A 20,718-nucleotide genomic window follows, 5' to 3' on the forward strand; every position below is an offset into this window, starting at 1 on the left:
AGTTTTGAAGGCCATAAAATGCCAAGATGGCACAAAACCCCCACAAATGACCCCATTTTAGAAAGTAGACACCCCAAGCTATTTGCTGAGAGGCATGTTGAGTCCATGGAATATTTTATATTTTGCCACAAGTTGCGGGAAAATTACAAACTTTTTTTTTTTTTTTTCACAAAGTTGTCACTAAATGATATATTGCTCACGCATGCCATGGGCATATGTGAAATGACACCCCAAAATAAATTCTGCTGCTTCTCCTGAGTACGGGGATACCACATATGTGGGACTTTTTGGGAGCCTAGCCGCGTACGGGGCCCCGAAAACCAAGCACCGCCTTCAGGCTTTCTAAGGGCGTTACAGTTTTGAAGGCCATAAAATGCCAAGATGGCACAAACCCCCCCCAAATGACCCCATTTTGGAAAGTAGACACCCCTAAATTTAGGGGTACACTAGTGAGACTAGGTAATAAATGGCGGGTGCCCTGAAACTATAAAAAAATAACTAACCAACCAGCGTCACCTGTAACAGTTATATGGTGATCACTGGTGAAAGGGTTAACTAGGGGGCAATCAGGGGGCTTTATGCGGTAGTATATGGGGGTCCCTGGCGCTATAAAAAGCTGCAGCGAACCTAAATACCTACCTGCCTAACTAGCGTCACCTGTGACACTAATACAGCGATCAGAAAAACGATCGCTTATTAGGCTGGGTTCACACTGGAGTGATGCGGGAACGCCATGAATGCGCGGCGGGTTCCCGCATCGCATGCCTCCCGGCGGCAGTTCACACTGCCCTATGCGAACTGCTGGGAGTGTCAGTGAAATGTTACTGACACCCCCAGATCAGTTCGCATATCGCAGTGCGATCTGCAAACTCGGATCGCATGGTGTGAACACCCATGCGATCCGATTCTGCTGCGGGCCAAAAAAAGGGTCCCGTGCGAATTTGCGGCGGGTGCGGCGGGTGTGGCGGGTGCGGCGGGTGCGGCGAATGGCTGAACTCGAATCGCACAGAGATCGGATGTGATTTGCACTGCAGTGCGGTGCGAATCACATTCGTTCTCATAAACCGCTGCAATGTGAACCCAGCCTTAGTGACACTGGCGACGGGGGGTGATCACGGGGTTAAACCTTTATTGGGGGGGTTAGGGGGGTACCTTAGAACTAAAGGGGGCTAACTCTAACTGCCCTAACAGTTATTACAGTCACAAATGACACCAATGCAAAAAAAAAATGACATTGGTGTCACTGTGACTGGGGGGCAGGGGTAATTGGGGGGGTGATCGGGGGGTAAAGGGGGGTGTGAGTGTGCCTGGCATGTTCTACGGTGTGTGTAGAGTGTTGGTGCAACTCACCGATCCGCTCTCCTCCGTGTCGGAACGAAAAATACCGACACGGAGGAGAGAATACATCACTTCCTCTCCTGTGTTTACATTACAGTAGAGGAAGTGATGTCACCGGGGATTTCTATTCGTCGGGAGCGATCGCGAGGGGGTGGCCATGAATGAATGGCCGCCCCCTCGTCCCGGATCGCTCCCGGACGAAAACCGACCGCCGCAGGCACCGGGCGGGGGCCCGATCGGGCCCCCGACCCGCGGGAGGCAAGGGACGTACATGTAAGTCCTTATGCCTGCCCGTGCCATTCTGCCGACGTACATCGGCGTGCGGCGGTCGGCAACTGGTTAAGATGATGCAAGACTCGTCTTGTCTTATTTTGCCTTGTATACTGTACTTTACACAAAAAATATATACTTGTACCTGCTGATGATGATATTTTGTACTGTTCTGACTCTTTCAATAAAATTTTATTCAAAAAAAAATAAAAAATTTCAGAGATGCTTGACAGAGGTTTATCTCAGAATGCAGACAGGATTACACGAGAAATTAGAGCAGATTTCCATATTCTGGGCTCCAGAATTAAACATATTGAGCATAAGTTGGACATTACAATCTCCAGGGCAAAGCAAAACACAGACCATCTGCACTTTGTACAAGAGCAGCTTGAAGCAGCCCAGGCCCGGATTGATGATCTCGAGAATCGCTCAAGGAGGGACAATTTTAGGATTAGAGGGATCTCTGAAACAGTTACTGATGTCCTGTCGGATGTGCAGGAAGTTATCAAACACCTGATCCCCTCCATCCCATCTCACAAGTTGGAATTGGATAGAGCTCACAGATCCCTAGGCCCCCCAAGGAAAGATGGAACCCCGAGAGACATTGTGGTGAAACCACACTATTACTCCATCAAGGAGGAGGTAATGAAACGCTCCCACCAACAGGATTGCATACAGTTTCAAGAACAGGAAATTCAGATATTTGCTGACATCTCCCCATTTAACATCCAAAATTGAAACCTCTTCTGGCCGGTCTAACCAAGAAAGATATTAAATCTCGCTGGGCATTCCCATTTGTCCTAAAATTCTCCTACAAGGGCAAACAGGATGGAAGTTTCATTTGAGAACTTTATCCGGGACCGGATAGAACTTGCCCCCCCCTAATCTTCTGATTTCTGCTGATATGCAGCCATGGGGCCTGGTGCCCCTCACTCACACTGATAGTGAAAATTTTGTCCCTATTAGTACGTTCCACTCTCCCCCGGACATGTTGGACATTTTAGTCTAGATCATCGCCTAGGGAGACTGTTAGCTGTTTCCGCTTTATAGCATGTTTTACAGTTTTGTTTTAAACACTGTATAGGGACAGGGCTGATGCCTTGCGTCCCATTCCACTACCCAGACAGGGATTTTTCCATCTCTGGGTGGTGGGACTTTAGCCCTACATACAGGCTATACAAAAGTTTTTTGTTCTGATTGAGGGGAGAGCTTGTCCTTCCCTAAATCCGGGCCTATCATAGGCTTTACACTTTTAAGATTGATGACAGATTTTTTTTTTTCTCTGACTAATCTTTTGTCTTTTTAGCCTACCTACTGATGTATTTCCTCTGCAAGGTGCCTTTGGTGATTCCACCAGCTAGATGTGTGATACATTTCCCCCTATTCTCTACACAGGATTGGGTAAGTGACAGTAGAACAAGTGACATTTTTCCCCTCAAGCTCCATGGCTAATGACAATACTATACTACATCCTTTATGGATAATCTCACACAATACTAAGGGACTCAATTCCCCTATTAAGAGATGAAAGGCCTTTCAGGTCTACCAATCTCGTCACCTAGATGTGCTCCTATTGCAGAAGCCTCATTTTCTGGTGCGGTATACTCCCTCTTTTCTCCATGCAGAATTCCCATTGTTTTTCTTGGCCAACTCTGAAGATAAGACGAGAGGGGTTGTGATCTTGTTCTCCAAACAATGCAAATTCTCCGTACAATTAGAACACAGAGACCTGAAGGGAAGATTTCTTCTAGTAAAAGGTACTATAGATGAACACCTATATTCATTTGTTTCCTATTATGCCCCCAATAAAGGTCAGACGAGGTTCTTTCAGCAAATGTTACACACCCTAGGACCAATGTTAGAAGGTATCACAATTATGTGGGGAGACTCTAACATGGCTTTTGACTCTGGGATTGACAAGTCCAAACCTTTTCACTCACAATCGATTAGACCTATTAAACATAGCGTTCAAATAGCACCACTGGTTTTTCAGTTTCATTTACCTGACATCCACCCGTCATATCCCGCTAGCCCTCATGTCCAAAATTTTAGAATTAACTTGGTTGGATCACTCCATGGTCCTCCTTGCGCTGCGCAGAGATGCTCCCAGACCGCATTCCACCCATTGGACCCTTAATCAGTCCATGCTGAATGATCCTATCAGGGTGACCGAAATACACAGGGCTCTATTTCCGACTCAATGGCATTGGGGATGTTTCTACCGAGACTCTCTGGGTGGCGCACAAGGTGACGATCAGGGGTAAGCTGATTCAAATTGTGGCACAACAGAAGAGAGACAGGATGGGCGACATTGAAAAACTCGAGAGGGAGTTTTGCGACCTGCGTAAGCAACATAAAAAAGATCCTACTAGAGCCCCTGGGCATACTTTAGACACAGCCCGAGTGGCCCTGAATCTGGCCCTCACTACAAAGACTGAGAAATCCATCAGATGGACTGGGGCTAAATTCTACCAGAGACGGAAAAAAATAGAACCCTTGCTTGCCTCTAAATTATCCCGTAGATTTTTCTCCCACTCACTTCCCAAAATCAGACAGGTGGATGGCACTCTTACCCTTACCCCTCTGGACATCATAAAAGCCTTTTAGGACTTTTACAAGGAGCTCTATAAAGCGGATAAACACACTAACCTTAACCGAGTAGAGGAGTTTCCCAGAGACCTGAACCTACCAAAACTTTCTGAAGATCACAGAGCATAGATGGAGGCTCCCGTCTTGGTCTCTGCGGTAGCAGAGGTAATTAAAACCTTAAAAGGGAAAACTGCACTGGGGTCTGATGGGTTCTCTACCACTTACCGTATATACTCGAGTATAAGCCGAGATTTTCAGCCTCTTTTTTGAGGCTGAAAGTGCCCCCCTTGGCTTATACTCGAGTCATCGCTGTCTGCCCGCTCGATCAGCGTGTCGAGCAGACAGACAGCGGCCATTCTATGATTCAAAAGCCGCGCCTCCGGCTCCGCCTTCGCCTGTGATAGGCGGAACACTGAATTTCCCAGCAGCCTGTGTTCCGCCTATCACGGGCGTCGTCTCATCCTCGTACTACGGACGAGGATGATACGACGTCCGTGATAGGCGGAACACAGGCTGCTGGGAAATTCAGTGTTCCGCCTATCACAGGCGAAGGAGGAGGCGCGGCTTTTGAATTTTACAATGGCCGCCGACGAAGAGGGCACGGGACGGAGGCAAGGCAAGGCACGGCACGGGACAGGACGGGACGGGACGAAGGCAAGGCACGACACGGGACGGAGGCTCGGGACAAAGGCTCGGGACACAGGTAGGCTGGACACACACACACACACACACACACACACACACACACACACACACACACACACACACACACACGGATGGAGACACACACACACGGATGGATGGATGGATGGAGACACACACACACACAGGGATGGATGGATACACACACACACAGGGATGGATGGATGGATGGATGGATGGAGACACACACACACAGGGATGGATGGATGGATGGATGGAGACACACACACACAGGGATGGATGGATGGAGACACACACACACAGGGATGGATGGATGGATGGACACACACACACACAGGGATGGATGGACGGACACACAGGGATGGACGGACACACAGGGATGGACGGACACACAGGGATGGACGGACACACACACAGGGATGGACAGGCATGTCTCACCCTCGGCTTATACACGAGTCAATAAGTTTGCCAGTTTTTTTGGGGGTAAATTGGGGGCCTCGGCTTATATTCGGGTCGGCCTATACTCGAGTATATACGGTATTACAAAACATTCACTGATACCTTGACCCCATACCAAACTAGATTCTTTAACTCAATGATCAAATGTACCCCCATCGGAAACCAACTCAACATGGCCTATATCTCAGTAATCCCCAAGTAAAGACGCGAGTCCAATAGGGAACTATAGGCCCAGTTCAATGATTAACAATGACCTTCAAATTTTTACTAAAGTTATGGCAAATCGTCTACCATCATTTATAGGCCTATATATATCAACAAAGACCAGGTAGGATTTATCCCTGGCAGACAAGGCCCTAACCAAGTGAGAAGTGCGTTTGATCTTATCTTGGTTCTACAATCAAATTGGATGGGTGGGCACAAACAAGAGGGAATGCTTCTGTTGTTGGACTTTCAGAAGGCCTTGATCCCTGATCCCGTTTCTCGGCCATATCTCTTCACGGTATTAAGACAATGGGGTTTTGGCCCAAACTTTATAGGAGCTTTGGAGGCTCGTTACTCGAAGCCTGAGGCCAAAGTTAGACTCCAGGGACTCTATTCTGAACCGATAGTGATAGCCAGGGGTACTCGTCAGGGTTGCCTGCTATCTCCCCTGATTTTTGCCATGATGATTGAATCGCTGGCAATCTGCGGACACCCGGACATTAAGTGGGTCCAATATGGCCAAACAACGCATAAATGCGCCCTATTTGCCAACAACCTTCTGCTTTTTGTAACCTCCACAGCCTCCTCTCTCTCTGTGATCTGTATGTTACTGAATAAGTTTGAAGCTGTATCAGGACTACATGTTAATATGTCTAAGTCTCAAGCTCTTAATGTGTTTCTTCCTAGTTCTCTGGTTTCCCTTCTTAAGAACACATACCAATTTGAATGGAGTGTCTCCTCCATTAAATACTTGGGGCTTAATATCACATTGAAAATAGAAAGTCTTTATCAAGCAAATTACTCCCCAATGTATCCGAAACTGGAGGCGGACCTCAGGAGCTGGGAATATCATGACATATCTTGGATAGGTAAAATCTTTTACACAGATTATTATATCTTTTTCGCTCCCTCCCTATTCAGATTAGAAGGGACCATCTGAAGGTGTTTCAGGGCAAAGTCACTAAATTTATTTGGAACAAGAAAGGACCTCGTCTTTCCCACCGTACTCTTTTTAATCTCTCCTCTCAAGGAGGGTTGCGGGTCCCAAATTTTCTATGGTACTACCAAGCTACACGTTTAGCACAACTGTCTACCATTTACCTTAAGGTGAAAAACCTGATTGGATAGCCATTGAATGACAGTTCACTCTAGATTTTATACTTTGGTGTCCTTCCAAAAGTAGACCTCCCATTTTAGCACCAACCTTATCACACTCACTCTCTTTGTGGGATACACTAAGGAAGCTTCCCTCCCTGGTTTCTAGGTATTAACCGTTAGCTCACTTATTTCACAACCCTCTATTCCAACCTGGTATGAACATCAGAGCCTTCAAATGGTGGCTTGCTAAGGGGGTCTACTGCATTGGATGCTTCTTCTTTAGTACATGTCCCCTACCTCTTAGCCCTTGTGCACACGGTCGGACATTCCAACAGAAAATGCCTGATCGGACTGTGTTGTCGAATAATCCGACCGTGTGTGGGCTCCATCGGACTGTTTCCGTCGGAATATCCGACCGACAATGTTTTATAGCTGGGCTATAAATTTTTCTGACAACATGATCCGATCGGACTTTGTCCGATCGTTTGTAGAGAATTTCCGATCAGACAAAGTGCCACGCATGCTCAGATCAAATTCCTAGACCAAAGCTACTAGCCTGAACGTAGTCCCGTTGTAACAAAATAACGCCATCAAGCTACAAACTATCGGATTTTCAGAAAACTTTGTCCGACCGTGTCTATGCAACACCAGTTTCGGATTTTGTTATCGGAATGTCCGACTGTGTGTACAAGGGCTTAAGCATTTTGTTAAAGAGCATGGACTCCCCGCTACTGAGAAGTTTAGGTTTCACCAAATCTCCTGCTTCATTCACTCCCTTTGGTCAAACAAACCTAATCCACCAGGGTTTACAAAATAAAAAGAGTGGTGTGTTCAAGCCATGGAGCAGAGGGGAGAGATCTCTGTAATCTATGAATCACTTGCTACTAATCCAAACAAATTACCATATACAATTGCCTGGGAAAGGGATCTCAAGACCTCCTGGGAAGTAGAGGTCTGGCATGATTCCTACTCTAGATCTCTCAAAGGCATCTACAATGTTTCTGTCATAGAACCCAATATCAAACTTCTGACGAGGTGGTACCTACTTTACATCTATTTATATTTACAGTTTACTTCTGTACCCAACTCCTGATGAATGGCATATAGCCATGAAACGCGTTGAGTTTCCATGGGGTGCTCAGTCAAGTCTGGCTCATTACTTATTCACTGGCCCATAAATATCTTTCATAAATTTAAAATTTATTGAGTACTATGTAATTATTAATGTGTATGTGTACCTATCTTATAGCAGCTCTTTTGCATATGGTGTACCAATGCCTGCTAATATGAAATACCTTGTATTACATTTATCAATATTTACTATCTCTCATGTGCTGCCAAGCTGACATATATGTATCCATTATATTTATACCATGTGTGCATGTATGTATATATAAAAATACTTTTTTACTAGTGTTACAAATAAAAATGTTTACTAAATACTCTGCCTCCACAAGTCAATTGCCTCAATTAAAGTCCCACATTCCCTTCTTATGTACTTGAACCCGGGATGGAGGTACATATTTTGTGCCTCATTTAAAGTCCCAAACGCCCCCTCTTGGTTTAATAATGGTACTGATGAGTCCTCATAATGCAGCTCAGGATAGGTTTTCTTTCTTACAAATCCGGAGCTACCTCTCAAACATATGACACGCCAGCTATAAGTCTGTGTTTTTTTATAAAATATCTACAGGTTATAACTTCACAGGAGCCATGGATTATTTTCCCTCAAATGGTAGGCCCCCTTTAGAAGGGGGTAGTCTGGGGGGGATCGGGTCCGGATTCCTCGCCAGACACAGTGTGTGCCCTTTAGGGGTGTCTGGCGGGGAGTGGGGGTCCTGGGAGGTCCCCAGCATAGAGAACTTTTTTCTTTATTCCACAAGATTGTTTGTTACAATATCCCATATGGGAGCTTCTTGGTTTAATACTCTCATACTGTAGGTCATTTGTGTTTTTTTGTTTCCAATCCAACTTTTATAAGTTCCATTGTAGGACTTCATTGTTATCTTGGATGATATACTCTGCTAATTTGTATTGATGCAAAATAAACAACTTTTATTGGAAAAATTGTACCATTATAATTACTATTCATTTTGAACAATATTGAACTTTTATGTAAATCACGAACCTAGTCCAACGTTAGACTTTTCAGATATATAGAGTATTTAAATGTGTTTTGTTTCTTTCTTTTAGTTAATGTTAAAAGTTTATTAATGTAAAGCCAAACTGGATAAAATATTTTTGTATCAAAAACAATTGCCATGTGTTATTTTCCTTGCCATCAAGATTTTTAATTCTTTGTCCTGTTTACTGTATATGCAGTCCACCGATGGTTGTATGGCATCTGCCGGGGGGTGGGGGGTGACAACAGTGGACCACACCTGCCTAATGTGTGTTGAAACGTACCCTTGTAGACACCTGGGAGACAGGCACAGGGTGTGTTCTCACCCCATAGCAGGAAGTTCCTGAATAAGGACCTTCATGGCAGGCTCATCGGGGATTGTTTTAATGAAAATGGCAGATTTGAATTGATTGAAAATACTTTTTTTTCAATTACATGAACATGTTAAAGCTCCTATGAGATTTTAGTGATTGGGTTTCATCTACTTTAATGGATTTTAAGACATCCATATTATGATATTAGATATGGTAGGGCTCCTATGGATGTGTTTCACTGTAGTCTCTTGTTTTTTCACAATATCTGGTCACAGATCGCTCTCTGTGGAGGGAGCCTAAATATTGAATAATTTGACTTTTTTTCATTTACCATTTTACCAGCTTAATTATTGGGTCAAAAATCTGAAAAACTTGAAGGGTGACCTGCTTTTTGAGGAAAATGGGGAACTTGTCACCCCATTTCACATTGTAAATTGGGAGGCTTATGAAAATAGGATTCTAATTATTACACGAGTTGGCAATACCTTCATAACAAACAGATCTCAGCAGAATTTCTCCTCCATCATGGTAAAGAACATTGTATGGAAAACTGGAATTAACAAGGTTAGATATGTTCTCTAAATTTCATAAAATATAAAGTGTATCTAAAAATATTAAATTTTTCCCTTTCCCATTGTCCCATTGGGGAGATTTCCATTTTCATCCTGTAGTGGGAGGGAGTATAATTATCTATGTGAGGACAATCATTTTACACCAGAAAAGGTTTCCATATTGGAGGGTTTTCCCTCAACTTCTGTTCTGGTGACAATGCATTCATTTATTTTTGTCTTTTATATTTTATTGTTTATACATTGCCATCTTTTCATTTAGAGCAGCAAAGTAAAAAGTAATAAAAGGGTCTATAAAAATGAGTACATATTTTTTTTTCTTTTTTAAAGAGTAAAGATTTTCTCATCTTACAAATACTTAAAGAAAATATTTAGATACATATAGACATCATCTGTTAATACATGCAATGCTCAACCCTCAGCGTAAACATCATCTAAGAAAATTAAATAAGGGTACACCATCAAGTTGGGGTAAGCCGGTAACTCCTCAGGGTCATTTTTAACATACTATATCAGGTGCAGCCGCTGGTTCATTGCAGTAGACCTGAGGTGGTACTTTTAATGTTGAGGGTTTCTAGTCCAATAAAACAATTGCAAAAAGATTGTTAGTTGCACTAACCTGGCTTATGGAACCAAAGGGAAATATAACAGGGAGAAAAAGAAATAAAGAGAAATCCCAGCTGGGTAACTGTAAGAAGATCAGAATAGAGTGGAATAGTGGGGTTAGAGTCGGGAGAGGGTACAAATTAAAACACATTGGGTAGGAAGGTTGTTGGGTGACCATTTGGAGGGGCAAATCCTTAGGTATTCATGTGTGCCTCAGGCGCTTTTAGGGAAATGGTTTTGAATCATGAGGAACCTGAGAAAATGATCTATGTGCTCCACATGGTCACATAAGTAGGGTATCTGTTGTGGTGTTCAAGACACATGTAGATGGGTTAGCTCAATATTCTACTCTGCAATCGCAGAAGAAGTTGATTTCCAGTGTCTCAGGATTACATTCCTGACAGCAAGTTGGAAGAAGAGAAACAGGCTCTTCTTGGCAGAAGATATGGTGTGCAGGAACATGTAGAATAAGTTCATGGAAAGGGGACACAGAGGTATGTGTATCCATGACCATATCATGTATTTGAAAACACGTACAGTTGTTTAACAAAGTTTAGCGATACAACAGTGGAAGAGTGGATCCTGCCCTTAAAAACTTGAGGGATTAGGTATTACAGATAGATATGTAAGGGAGGTGAGTATTTGTATATGGGATGACACCGCGTGCCTCGCCCGATGAGCAAGCAATGAAGGATTAGAGACTGAATTGAGTAATTGCTTGTAGACCTGTCTGAAGAGATACGTTTTGAGGGTATGTTTAAATGTTTCTAGGGTTGGTGAGTGATGAATGTTATGCAGAAGTGAGACCCAGAAAAGTGAGAGACCTGCAGGAAATCTTGATGAGGATCTTATATGAGGATGAGATCAGAATGGACTGGTGTCAGGGCTGGCTTAGCCCTTCCTCCTCTGGGCTGGTCGCTCAGCTGTCGGCTAATTGCCAGCTCTCTTCTCTTTCCACAGTTACCAGCTGTTCCCGATGATGCTCGTCGGACCTGTCTATTTAAAGCCTTTTAGCTCACTCTTTCCTTTGCCTTTGTGTTGGTCACATCACAAGGAACCATCTCCTGCTGTTTGTTTCAAGACAGGCTTGCTGACATCCTTCCTGGCTTCTTATCCTGCTTGTAATGGCTCTCCTTGGATCCCTGACGTCTGGACTGGCTGATTACCCGATCTGGTTTATGAACTTTGGACTGGCTGACTACCCAATCTGGCTACTGGACTCTGGCTATGCTTGACTACCCTTTTTTCTATTTACCTTTTTATTTTTATTAATAAACAAGTGTGATTTGATTGTACTTCGGTCTCAGTCTGTTTCATGGTTTCTGACAACTGGGTGTTTCTTCAAAAATGTATTTGAAAATGGGAGATTTTAGTGAAACTGAACCATTTTAACCAAGTACATTGCAGCCATTACGAAAACCAAAAGTGTTTTTTGGTGCATTTAAGGTTACTCTAGGTTTTAAATTGCTCCTGGGGGATACATAAGCTACTTACGACTATCCAGGACCTCTCCTTGAATAAAACAAAGAGAGCAATCATTAGCTTATTAAAAACAACCCTTTTTTTAAATATAATTTCACTTAAACGGTCAATAAGCGAAATTGACAATATTAGCTTCAACTATAATAAAATCGTCAATTTTATGGTATTAGCCGTTTTGACAAAATTGTTCAGCTCATCCCTAGATGTGCACAGTGGATATTGAGTTTCATTAGCGGATTAGAAATTCATCCAATCAACAATATAAGATAACATGAGTACTGCCACAGGGGCAGCAAACATGCACATAGCTAACGGCCCATATACCTGATGCACAGTGGATGCAGACTAATAAGCAAGTCTAATGAAGCATGTTTTCAGGTTCTTCTGAATTGCTTTGACTTCCTTTAACCGTTTCAGTCCTGGAAGATTTTACCCCCTTCCTGACCAAAGCACTTTTGGCGATTCGGCACTGCATCGCTGAAAATTGCACGGCCGTGCGACCTTGTACCCAAACAAAATTGTCGTCCTTTTTTCCCATAAATAGAGCTTTCTTTTGGTGGTATTTGATCAACTCTGCGGTTTTTATTTTTTGCACTATAAACAAAAAAAGAGTGACAATTTTGAAAAATAAAACAAATTATTTTTTACTTTTTGCTATAATAAATATCCCTCAAAAATATATAAAAAATGTTTTTCTTCAGTTTAAGCTGATATGTATTCTTCTACATATTTTGGTAAAAAATTTGAATAAGCGTATATTGGTTGCTTTGCGCAACAGCTATAGCGTCTACAAAATAGGGGATAGATTTATAGCATTTTTATTTATTTTTTTACTAGTAATGGCGGCGATCTGTGATTTTTATCATGACTGTGACATTATGGCAGACACATCAGAAAATGTTGACACATTTTTGGGACCACTGGCATTAATACAGCAATCAGTGCTATAAAAATGCATTGATTAGTGTAAAAATGTTACTGGCTGTGTAGCGGTTAACACTAGGGGGCGATCAAGGGGTTAATTGTGTTCCCTAGTGTGTGTTCAAACTGAGGGGGGAGGGGACTGAGTAGGGGATATGATAGAGGTGGGAGCACCCCGTTTATGTAAAGGGGTAACCCCGCCAACTCTGACAACACAGGGAAAGTCATAGGGAAGTACCCGTTCATTAGAGGGGGGCAGGGTAACTGGGTAGTAGACATGTGCAGAGTAAAATATTTCGTTTCGGAATTTCGTTTTCGTCCGAAAACTTAATTTATTTAGTTACTCCCGAAATTCGTTTTTATTTATTTCGTTTTTCGTTCAAAAATTGCATTCGTCTGAAAATCCACATGAATTACGGTCGAATCTGTCTTGGAAGGCTTATGGTGTCTGAAAATGTATAAAGAAGATTTGACGGAGCTAACTATATAGCATACTTTAGAACCCTATTAAAGTCTATGGGACTCCAACGTTCAAAATCTAAAGTGCTAATTTTAAAGGCTAATTTGCAAGTTACTGTCCTAAAAAGTGTTTGGGGACCCGGGTCCTGCCCCAGGGGACATGTATCAATGCAAAAAAAAGTTTTAAAAACGGCCGTTTTTTCGGGAGCAGTGATTTTAATAATGATTAAAGTGAAACAATAAAAGTGTAAGGCCGCGTACACACGCGGGGACTGTTCGCTCAACTTTGTCCGCTGAACAGTGTTTCGGCGGACAGTCCGCTCGTGTGTGGGCTTTCAGCGGACAGTTTCAGCGGACAGTCTGCTGAACAAAGTTTTTCGGAAATTCCGAAAAACTGTCCGCTGAAACTTTGTTTCAGCGAACAGTCCCCTCGTGTGTAGTCTTGTTCGTCAAACTAAGTTCCGCGCATGCTCAGAAAGGATTTACACGCCGAAGTTTGCATTGCAGTGTATAGGACGTAGTTTTCTAGTCCCGTCGTACGTGCCGTTCACGTCATCGCGCACGGTTTCAGCGGACTGTTCGTTCGTCGTGTGTGGCCAAGTCCGTCCATGCTAATTTTGAGCGGACTGTCCGCTGAAACTGTTTGACGGACAAAGTTGAGCGAACAGTCCCCGCGTGTGTACGCGGCCTAATATTCCTTTAAATTTCGTAGGGGGGGTTGTCTATAGTATGCCTGTGAAGGGGCGCATGTTTCCCGTGCTTAGAACTGTCCCTGCACAAAGTGTCATTTATGCAGGAAAAAAAGTCCTTTAAAATCACTCGCAGCTATTATGAATTGTCGGCTCCGTAATACAGAGAACACTCATTGAAAGTCATTGATAAAAAATAAAAAATAAAAAAAAAAGCGTGGGGGTCCCCCAAATTCAATTACCAGGCCCTTCAGGTCTGGTATGGATATTAAGGGGAACCCTGCCTCAAATTTAAGAAAAAAATTGACGTGGGGTTCCCCCTAAATATCCATAACCAGACCCTTCAGGTCTGGTATGGATATTAAGGGGAACCCCGCGTCAAATTTAAAAAAAAGTGACGTGGGGTTCCCCCTAAAAATCCATACCGGACCCTTTATCCGAGCACGCAACCTGGCAGGCCACAGGAAAAGAGGGGGGGACGAGAGAGCGGCCCCCCCTCCCTCCTGAACCGTACCAGGCCACATGCCCTCAACATTGGGAGGATGCTTTGGGGGTCTGTGACCCCTCAAAGCACCTTGTCCCCATGTTGATGAGGACAAGGGCCTCATCCCCACAACCCTGGCCGGTGGTTGTGGAGGTCTGCGGGCGTGGGGCTTATCAGAATCTGGAAGCCCCCTTTAACAAGGGGACCCCCAGATCCCGCCCCCCCCCCTGTTTGAAATGGTAAGGGGGTACAAAAGTACCCCTACCATTTCACAAAGAAAATGTAAAAAATGGTTAAATAAAACAAACACACTTTTGAAAAATTCCTTTATTAAAAATAAAAAAATAAAAAAAAGATTCCAGCGGCGGTAATCCACTCTTGCTATCCAGCGACGGACGGTCATCTCTCCAGCGATGTCTCATCTCATCCAGCGCAGCGATCCATCCTTCTTCTGTCTCCTCCACGGAGACACTACAGGCATTCCGGCGGCTGACGTTTCTTATATACGGAGGGCGGGGCCACCCGTCACCTGACCCTGCCCCCCTCTGACGCAAGGGGAAACCCGGGGTTCCCCGTGACGTATGGGTGACCCCGCCCCCCCTCTGATGTAACGGAAACCTGCCTGTGTTACATCAGAGGGGTGCGGGTCACCCCTACATCTCAGGGAACCCCGGGTTTCCCCTTGCGTCAGAGGGGGGCAGGGTCAGGTGACGGGTGGCCCCGCCTTCCGTATATAAGAAACGTCAGCCGCCGGAATGCCTGCAGTGTCTCCGTGGAGGAGACAGAAGAAGGATGTATTCGCTGCGCTGGATGAGATGAGACATCGCTGGAGAGATGACCGTCCGTCGCTGGATAGCAAGAGTGGATTACCGCCGCTGGAATCTTTTTTTTATTTTTTTATTTTTAATAAAGGAATTTTTCAAAAGTGTGTTTGTTTTATTTAACCATTTTTTACACTTTCTTTGTGAAATGGTAGGGGTACTTTTGTACCCCCTTACCATTTCAAACAGGGGGGGGGGCGGGATCTGGGGGTCCCCTTGTTAAAGGGGGCTTCCAGATTCTGATAAGCCCCCCACCCGCAGACCTCCAGAACCACCGGCCAGGGTTGTGGGGATGAGGCCCTTGTCCTCATCAACATGGGGACAAGGTGCTTTGAGGGGTCACAGACCCCCAAAGCATCCTCCCAATGTTGAGGGCATGTGGCCTGGTACGGTTCAGGAGGGAGGGGGGGCCGCTCTCTCGTCCCCCCCTCTTTTCCTGCGGCCTGCCAGGTTGCGTGCTCGGATAAAGGGTCTGGTATGGATTTTTAGGGGGAACCCCACGTCAATTTTTTTTTAAATTTGATGCGGGGTTCCCCTTAATATCCATACCAGACCTGAAGGGTCTGGTTATGGATATTTAGGGGGAACCCCACGTCAATTTTTTTCTTAAATTTGAGGCAGGGTTCCCCTTAATATCCATACCAGAACTGAAGGGCCTGGTAATTGAATTTGGGGGACCCCCACGCTTTTTTTTAAATTTATTTATTTATTTTTTTATCAATGACTTTCAATGAGTGTTCTCTGTATTACGGAGCCGACAATTCATTATAGCTGCGAGTGATTTTAAAGGACTTTTTTTCCTGCATAAATGACACTTTGTGCAGGGACAATTCTAAGCACGGGAAACATGCGCCCCTTCACAGGCATACTATAGACAACCCCCCCCCCCCCTACGAAATTTAAAGGAATATTACACTTTTATTGTTTCACTTTAATCATTATTAAAATCACTGCTCCCGAAAAAACGGCCGTTTTTAAAACTTTTTTTTGCATTGATACATGTCCCCTGGGGCAGGACCCAATCTCCTATTCTATATCGAACTGTTGTAACAATGAAAACGAAAATAAAGCATTTATTTATGTCGGAACTTTCGTTTTTCGGATTTTGTGCTTTCGTTATCGTTTGTCAAAACGAAAACGAAAATAGCTGAAATTCGGACGAAAATGCATTCGGACGAAAACGAACGCACATGTCTACTGGGTAGTCCCACCCTCCATTATATAAGAAGTGTCAAAAGAACAGACGCTTCACACGGTGGAAGACTCCCACAGAGGCGGATCATGCGGACGGAGCGGAGAAGAAGCCAGAGCAAGATGGGGTGCGAGAATAGCAGAGGAAGAAGAAGATGAAGAAGAAAATGGAGAAGAAGAAAATGGAGGAAGAAGAAGAACATGGAAGGAAGACCAGAAAAAAGAAGATGGAAGAAGAATCGGAAAGAAGAAGAAATTAATAGGGAGGATTTGTCAAAAACTGTCTCTTGTGTTTTTTAACCCTTTTGACACTTTTTTTGTGAAATGGTAGGGATACATTTCAACCCCATTAACAATTCATACGGGGGGCGGGATCTGTGGGTTCCCCTTGTTCCCCAGATTTCAATAAGCCCCCCGCCCACACACCCCTACAACCACTGGGCAAGGGTTGTGGTGATGAGGCCCTTCTCCCCATCAACATCTCTGTTCCTGCTGCCTGCCAGGTTGCGTGCTCAGATAAGGGTCTGGTATGGATTTTGAGGGGGACCCCCACACAATTTTTTTTTAATTTTTGGCACAGGGTTTCCCTTAATATCCATACCAGACCTAAAGGGCCTGGTATGGAATTTAGGGGGACCCCCACACGTTTTTTTTTTTAATTTTGGCTCGGGGTTCCCCTGTGGTGGAAATTCCATGGCGTTTTTATCAATGAGCTGTTATGTGTATTTTCGGGCCCGACAATTCATTATAGCCGCGAGTTGTATTAAATGATTTTTTTTCCTTTACAAATGTCATTTTACTGTCAGACTGTTCGAAACACCGAGAAACATGTGCCCCTTTACAGGCATATTATAGACATCCCCCAGGTGTGAAATTTAAAGGAATATTACACTTTTATTGTTTCACTTTAAGCATTATCAAAATCACTGCTCCCAAAAAAACGGCAGTTTTTAAAACTTTTTTTTACATTGATACATGTCCCCTTGGGCAGAACCCAGGTCCCCAAACAATACCATACATATAACCATGCATATAACAATACCATGTGTAGCGCCCTGCTCCTGATGAGCAGACGCTATTGTTTTTTTCAAATTTAAAGAGGAAGTAAACCCTGATGGGTTTACTTTTTCTTTGTTTCCCTGAAAAGGCAAAGCATAATGGACTACTATGCATCACATAGTAGCCCATTATGTGTCACTTACCTGACACAGGAGCCAGCGATGTCCCTGATTTCCTTGCTTGAAGTGCCCATCTACCTTACGGGGGCACAGACTCCGTCTCTGTGACTGTCCGGAGCCGCGTGACGTCACTCCCGCACGTGCGTGCGAGAGCCACCAGTCCCAGCATGTTGTTTAATGAAAACAGCACACCGTGACCCTTCTAAAGTGTGCATGCCCCAAGTACATTGGTGCATGTGCAGAAGGAATCCTCGTATGGGGAATTGTAAATATCTCCTACACCATGTAGGTTTAGGAGATATTTGCAGCACCTACAGGTAAGCCTTAATCTAGGCTTACCTGTAGGTTAAACTGCGTTGTAAGGGTTTACAACCACTTTAAGTGTTGCACAGTAGGCCCAAACATTTTGTTTATTGGAGTTTTGCATTTATAATGATTCACATTAAGCATGACTAAAATGTATGCTCTGCATCAAACAGAATAAAAAATATATTATTGCATTGGCACGTGTTCCCCAGGGAAGTATCCAGCACCTCATGCTATTTGTTTGGCAATCCCTTGCCAATTAGCGCAGAAAATGATGAGAGCTTTTTTTAACTTTCAGCTTCAATTGACTTTTTATTAATTGTCCCTTTCCCCAAGCCCAGGGCCCAGAAAAAAGCCTACAACAAGACAAATACTTTTACCCAGACACTTGTTCTTACAAACATTCAATACACATAAACACATTTGGACTGAAGACCCATTGATGTTATTTATTTAGAAAAGTGCTAAGCCATACAAAACTGTTAAAGAAACCAACCTTCTAGACAAATGCGGAATATCAACTATACATCACTGAATGGTATGGAACATTATTGATGTGTCCTTTTTTTATCTTCCAGACAGTGAAAATTGCCAACAATGCAGATATGATGAATGGCCCAATGAGAAGAAGGATCGATGTGTCCCGAAACTGCTGAATTTCCTGTCTTACTCTAATGACCTTCTAGGAATGGTCTTTGCCTTGTTCTCCTCCATTCTTTGTGCTATGACTGGACTGATATTACTAGTTTTTATTTCACACCAGGACACAGCCATTGTAAAAGCCAACAACAGGAACCTGAGCTTCACCCTTCTGGTCTCCATCATGCTGAGTTTCCTCTGTGTTTACTTATTCCTTGGATGCCCCAATGATATAACCTGCTTGTTACGCCAAATTTCATTTGGAATCCTCTTCACGATTTCCATCTCTTGTGTTCTTGCAAAAACCATCATAGTTTGTGTAGCATTTAAAGTCACCAAACCTGGCAGTTTTTGGCAACACTGGCTAGGAACCAAACTTTCTAATGCCATAGTCATCTCATGTTCATCAATTCAAGTTATAATTTGTATCATATGGCTGTCAGTCTCTCCTCCCTTCCAAGAACTGGACACCTCTTCTTATCAGGACAAGATCATCATTCAGTGTAATGAAGGGTCAGTTATTGGGTTTTATTCTGTTCTTGGTTACATGGGGTTTCTGGCAGCTGTAAGTTTTTTGTTATGGCTTTCACGTTGAGGACTTTACCAGACAGTTTTAATGAGGCCAAATACATCACCTTCAGCATGCTGGTGTTCTGCAGTGTGTGGATTGCCATGATCCCGGCCTATCTGAGCACCAGAGGAAAGTACATGGTGGCTGTAGAGATATTCACCATACTGAGCTCCAGTGCCGGGGTTTTAGGTTGTATATTTCTCCCCAAATGTTACATTATCTTATGGAGACCAGAACGTAACGCTAAAACATATTTTATGGAGAGAAAAGTTTTACAATAAATTGAACAATTATTAATTAATACATAGTATGATATTGTTTTAAGATTTTTTCTATTGCATTTTTAGCAATGCTATAGGGTCATTTATTATGACTCAGCATGTTTACCTTTAGACTATAGTTTTGCCTTAAAACACACAAAAAACAAAACAAAATCTAGTTCAATATGGCACTAAGTGCATATTTGTTCCCTTATTAATGTGCCATAGAAAAAAAATATTGTATGACCCAAAATTGTGTAATATTGTGGCTTCAAAAATAATAATAAATAATTATAAAAATGGGCATAAACACCAATAAACTCAACAGTGTCCAAAGATGAGCTGAAACTGATCACAAAGTAATAAAGTGTCCAAAAATTAAAACAATTGTATCAAACTTTCTTTCTTCATTTCTGTGTGATAGTGATCGAAATATCCACCCTTAAAAAAATTTCATACCAAAACACCACGTGCTGTCTTCCACCCCACACATGGATCTGCACTCCCCAAAGGGTATTGCCACGCTTTCACAGATTTGGCATTTGGCTCATGAGATCCCAAAAGATAAATCCACCTCTTCAGTCAGTGAGCTATCTTTAGATGTGTGCACGTGACCTCTCAAGCAAGGAGCATACAGGGAATAAAGCTATACATAGCATGAAACTGTAGGGTTAAAAAAAGGTTAAAAAGGTTAACTCACATTTAAAATCAGCAAAAAAGCATTCATTATATCCCCAGTGGACCACAGAAGTGAGTAGAGACCACTACCACCTGTTTCTCACACACCACCGGCTGTGCTGTGAGAAGAGGCACTACCTGAAGCACCACTGAATTCCGCCAGTCAATACACATACAAAGCATTTCTCCGCCCTAACATGTTTCGTTGGAGGGACGCTCAAAAGTTGAATTTTTCTTTCTAGATTGGATTCATGTCTCCATCTGACTCTGTTGCATTTGGAGTTTCTCTCTCTCTCCTCATCACATGATGGGCTTTCCATTGGATGCTTATAAGGATTGCAGGTGGAGCGGCAGCTTTGTGTGATGCAAGTTGGTATAGGTGATACATCTTAGAAATGTATTGAGCACAATTGAATATTCATGCATTGATGGCAATGTTATTTCTTTGTAGTGTGGTACCTCCCTGATGAAGAACATGTTTTAATGTATTTTCAAAATGTGTTGGATAAGTTCCAGTTGAAGCGCACTTTGGAAGTGACATCCCAGTTAGTGGATAACAACTGGTCGTACCACTGTCAAGTATATTTTTAGAACATTGATCCTCAAATTTTTCTGTGAATGTACATACTGTTTTGAATAAAAAAAAATAAAAAAACACCTATGATAGTAGTGAAAATTATGATGTGTTATCAATAAAGCAATATGTTTTAGTATTTTTTAATACATGTTTTTATTTATTCTACGTTTGATTGCCGAGAAAGTTCCATGAAAGGCTTTAAACAATTTTTATTCAGTATTTTTAGGGAT

General features: G+C 43.1%; 1 pseudogene; it reads left to right on the forward strand.

Annotated features, from left to right (window-relative positions):
* The first annotated feature begins 1,830 nt into the window (after positions 1–1,830).
* Positions 1,831–19,254, forward strand: LOC143986827 (vomeronasal type-2 receptor 26-like; annotated as a pseudogene).
* The last annotated feature ends 1,464 nt before the right edge of the window (positions 19,255–20,718 follow it).

This window comes from Lithobates pipiens, unplaced genomic scaffold (assembly GCF_037356315.1).
Source record: "Lithobates pipiens isolate NorthernLeopardFrog02 unplaced genomic scaffold, aLitPip1_a1.2 Scaffold_18, whole genome shotgun sequence".
In the NCBI taxonomy this organism is placed as follows: Eukaryota; Metazoa; Chordata; class Amphibia; order Anura; family Ranidae; genus Lithobates; species Lithobates pipiens.